Raw genomic sequence first — 4816 nt, forward strand, 5'->3', positions numbered from 1 at the left:
AATGTGCCAGGTTTTGTTGTTGACGTTGAACAAGATCGGGTTCGATAAAGTTTGTTTACTTGGATCTCTGCAACAGGAAATCGAAGCACGTGAGAATCTTGATGGCCATGGATGTGGTAACTGGTGGCTTGGACAACCCGAACATTCAACTTTTGCTAAATCTCTGATTGCCAAAGGTTCCAAACGAGACCATTCGCCGTGTCGGTCGCACAGCTCGAGTCCGCCGGAATGACCTTGTGATTCCAATCTTCAGATTCTCGCGCGATCTGGAATTTCTGGGGGGAAATTGAAGCCCTAATCAACACGAAGCTAACGGAACATCTGGTGTCAAGCATATATTCATGCTGGTCATCGTGTCGCTTGCACTCCCGGTTATCTGGTACGCGATAGAAAACGCCTCCGCAGGGACTTCTGCTTGCAATTAACGACGACGGTACGAACCCTCGATGCATAAAAACAGTTCCACAAAGGGCGAATATTTTAGTCAGTGGACGACAGATCGCGTTCGAGAGGAAGGCGTCAAGTTTTGGCCCGACGTCCCATTACGATCAGCTCTCTACCCAACTGAACGTCGGTTCTGCTTTTGTATAGGATGTCGGTTGAGAGGCTCGTGTAATGATAATATCTGAAGTTCAGTACGAAGGCGTCACGATCCCGAGCCATCGAACGCAGCTACAACGCCGATTTCCACCCGCGAGTTTTCCTAGCATCATGAAGACCCTCAACATGTTGTATACGTCGTGTTAAAACGAACTCGTCTCGCCAAATAAGTTTACAGACTCTCGGAGTCCAGTTCGGCCAACTGGCTAGCTCGACGATCAACCAGCGAGTGTTCTCTGGGATTGACGCAGTTTGGTAGCCTCTCTGTTGAACTTCGTGTCCAGCAAACTCGTGAGGAACTCTACCGTGGCGTCAACTTCGGCTTCGGTGTTGACTTCGGGGTTCAGCAAGTCCAGCTTCAAATTTCCTCTGAAAACGCGGCCAGTCAGCTTGAGCGTAGCAGCAAAACATGGGAGATGACTGCTCAATCAGAGCTTACAGACTGACGTCGAACAACACATGCTTATGGTCTGCAGAAAGCTCGTAGAGAGCGACCGGATTTGTCATGGCCAGCAAGTTTTGGAGAGTGCTAAGTCTAACCACGCCCGCTAGGGGAAATTTTCACGTAACGTTAAATTCTTTATTTTACTCCCAGCTGCTTCTTCGAGTAAAGGTACTCGGAGAAATGTTCTCGGGCAGCCCCATCTCCCCATACAGCAGAAACAACTTCTCACGTGGCAGCTTCTGCTAATTTGTAGGCCAACAAGTCATATTCATCGTTATGTTTCCCGTTCACAGGAGTGGACATCAGCGGCATGAACGGAGCTCACAGCAGTTTGCGACTTTCTGGCGAGTTCGCATTCAACCGGTGCGCTTGAAAATAAAGTTGCATCGATTCTAAACTTCCGAAAAGCGCGCACAAGGTCTTCGATGTACGCCTCGATTCTGGACCAGAACATGTAACAGCGCGCAAGAGACTTCATGTGTACAATCCCGAGAGGCGCGTTGTGCAGCTGCTTGAGAATGAGCTTGCGCTTGGACTTCCGGAACCACGATGTGTTCATCCAGAAGAAGACATCTTTCGGCATCGCTAAGACCAGAACGGCGGATTCGAGTTTAGCGATCATCGCAGAAGATTCGTGCCAGCCTTCTTGGTGGTACTTGGTTACCACTTGCAACGGCCACTACTCCGACGTAGCCTTTTGGATCACGGCGTGCGTGACCAGAATTTATGAATAAATACTTCGAGTTCTTCATCCGACGCGATTGCGAGGAAATCGTTGGTGAGCCGAATGGTAACCCCACCCTGCAGTCGGTTTGCCGAGTGGACTGGGATGCCCTTGTGCAAGCCGATAGATTGCGGACGATGTCCACTAACCGATGCGGCGGTTACGTCACCTAGTTGGTTAAAATCAAACTAACTCAATTTAATTATACTTTATTTCACAATATCATCAAATTGCATTACACTGTCCGCCATGTTGTGGCCCTTGACCCCGTACCATCTGGCGTCGACGTCCAGATGGTACGGGTTGAGGTGTCAATTTTCGCATTCTTTCGGTGGTCATCGTCGGTTGCCCCTGGCTGGCCACTCCGAGTGCGCGCAGTATGGATAGAAAATTGGTCGATAATGTTGAACAGCACGACGAGAACGGTGTGACCCAACGCGTTGCAGGATCAATCTCCATCGGAACGACCAGCGCGTTGACCTCGCCATTGCGTAACTGGTCCACGAAGTTACGGTATGGGATGTTCAGTACCGGGATGTTCGTCGAGCTGAAGATGCTTCGCGGATCGTTCAATCGCCAGACTCACGAAGCGGCAGGATAATGGCCTTCATGAAGGCGGCCAGTTTGAATAAGGTTCACTTGAGCGCTCGGTACAGATAGAAGTTGAGCAAGTGGGTACTTGGCCAGGTCGTAAAAAACGCGCGGCAAATTTAAGATCCGTTGGGCAATGTACTGGGTGAGGCCGGAAAATATCCAATTCGCTTGGAACATGGCAGGGGAACTTTAGTTGTGTGATTCCGTAATGAAAAGATTTGTAACACGCATACTAAAGCACTTCAGCACGTCTCTGGCGCTTTATTTCTAGAACCTTTTAGTCGGAATCTTCTGTGACTGCATCTGAATTTTCGTTTGCTTCTTGGTAATTTTGTCCATGACGATCTCGGCCGGCAGCACGTTTTGACGCCGTTCCTAAGTTTAAAAAAATACGTTAATTATTCCATTACTTCAACTCATATCTCACAAAAATATCGTACTTGTTTTAAAAAATCTCCCCTCATCCTCCTCGTTAGTCTTCAATCAAAAAAGAGTCCTGCCCGTCGGCATCAGCCTCCTCGCGAACTCCTCATCCGACTCGTCCAAAGAATCTCCGCCACCTCAGTCCCTTCCCTTGCTGTCTGCGGCCCAATCAAGTCTCCCAACAGGTTCAGTTCCGTCTGCCGCTCACAAGCCTGCTCTTGGATGCGCTGAATCAACCTCCACCGGAATATCTAGCACGTTGGCCTCGCCGGTACGTAGCTGGTCCACTTAGATGCTGTCTAGGGAAATCAGAAATTGAAAGTCAGTTTTAAAAAATCCACCAAACAACCACTTAGCAAATCCGATAATACCAAATTCGTCTAGTGGCCAACAGCAGCTCGGTCAAATTCCAGTGAAGGCCAATCCGTCCGTTGCTCTGGATGTCGCACGGCACCGGAACAGTACAGAACAACCGCCCGTTCTGTTGTCCTACCAGGTCAATGCTGCAGAGAACCGTAACATGTTTTGGTTTAGAAAGATAAATATTATGACAGTTACACTCTTACCCGCACTTGATCATTTTTGCTAGAATCATCATCGTCATTCCGTTCATTCCAGAATTAACCCAGAATTATTCCAGAATGATCGAGTGTCAACCCCCTTGTTGGGTACCAATGTGGGGAGATAGAGTTTTGGTACAAATGGTACAGACAGGAATTGGTCAAAAGTTACAAAATAAGTGGCGAGGCCCTTATGATATCGTTAAGTTTAACAGCGATCAAACGACCACTATTAAAAATTTTTTTTTCCGTGTACCTTTGTGATTGTTTACATTGTGTCCACTTCTAAGCCAATACTTTTAGCTAATTACCGCTGCAAAAACCACAAAACCCGCCCAAATTTCGCACCAATCCGCCCATAATCGCCACCTGCATCATCGACACCTGTTATCCAGCAACCATCTGAAGGTAGGACAGGAAAATCGCCGTTGAAAATTTATCCGGCCCGATTGTGGAAGGTCGCAGGCCGCCCACCTGCGCTACCCACCTCGCCAATTCCCTCCTCCTTCCATGGTTCGTGTCCTTGCTGCAACCAAGACAATCTCCCAAACCGCCACGTCATCATAATTCAACCCGCCACACAAAATCAACAGCCTAGTTTACTTGATAACACCTGTACAATCATTGTAAACTCGCTGAAGGACCCAATAAACGAAACGTCGCCTGCTGTTGTTTTTATTTGCCGCTGCGCATCATCCGAATCCAGTACTGCCCCGTTCGACAACATCTGTCTCTTTCCACCAATCATCATCTTCGTGGTCCAGTCTACGCCTACGTGTTAGAAGAACAGAGACAGCTGCGATTGCGCTTTGTGTAAGTACGATTCGATAACAGTGTGGAACAGTTGTTGGAAACCGACACAGCACCCCACATCAACTTCGTTTCGTACAGCGCCATCTCCATTCTCACACCAGAAGCCTAATTTTGAACCCTCGCGTGACCACTGCTGAGTTGTCCAAAATGGTTCAAGGCATTTGTGTGAAATGTGCAAACGAGGTCAAGGGCGAAGTAATCCGCTGTGGCGCGTTCTGCTCGGCGGAAGTTTGCCTGAGATGCTCGGGTATGTCCGCTGCAATGCTGTCCGCAATACGGGGAAGTGCCCACTGCATATGGATCTGCACCGCGTGCAAAGGCCTCGTCAACAAGGCTCGATTCTCGAATTCGTTGGTTTCTGTCGACACCGCCAACATGACTGTCACGGATTCCCAAAACGGAGATCAAAGACAGTATTCTGGCGGAAATAAGAACAGAAATACGGAAGGAAATCCGGGAAGGGTTCAAAACGTGCAAGGCAGCATCCTCGCAAGTCAGCTCATCCAAACGTGCGCGTGAAGATGAGAGTAACGACTCAAGCTATGCGAGCGCCCTGAAGAAAGCTGCCATCAACGTGCGTGGCACAGCACAGCAAGCAGAAAATGAGGCAGATTTGTTCCCGACAGACTCTACGTTCGCAGCCAGCGGTTCTCCCGT

The 4816-nt window shown here is 48.8% G+C and overlaps 1 long non-coding RNA gene across 1 annotated transcript; it reads right to left on the reverse strand.

Annotated features, from left to right (window-relative positions):
- Window positions 1–2604: 2604 nt before the first annotated feature.
- On the reverse strand, window positions 2605–3444 carry LOC119771229. Its single transcript, XR_005279101.1, has 3 exons — window positions 3158–3444; window positions 2804–3085; window positions 2605–2738 (listed from the first exon to the last, which is right to left on the reverse strand). It is a non-coding gene; the product is annotated as an uncharacterized LOC119771229 (long non-coding RNA).
- Between the last annotated feature and the right edge of the window lie 1372 nt (window positions 3445–4816).

This window comes from Culex quinquefasciatus, chromosome 1 (genome assembly GCF_015732765.1).
Source record: "Culex quinquefasciatus strain JHB chromosome 1, VPISU_Cqui_1.0_pri_paternal, whole genome shotgun sequence".
In the NCBI taxonomy this organism is placed as follows: Eukaryota; Metazoa; Arthropoda; class Insecta; order Diptera; family Culicidae; genus Culex; species Culex quinquefasciatus.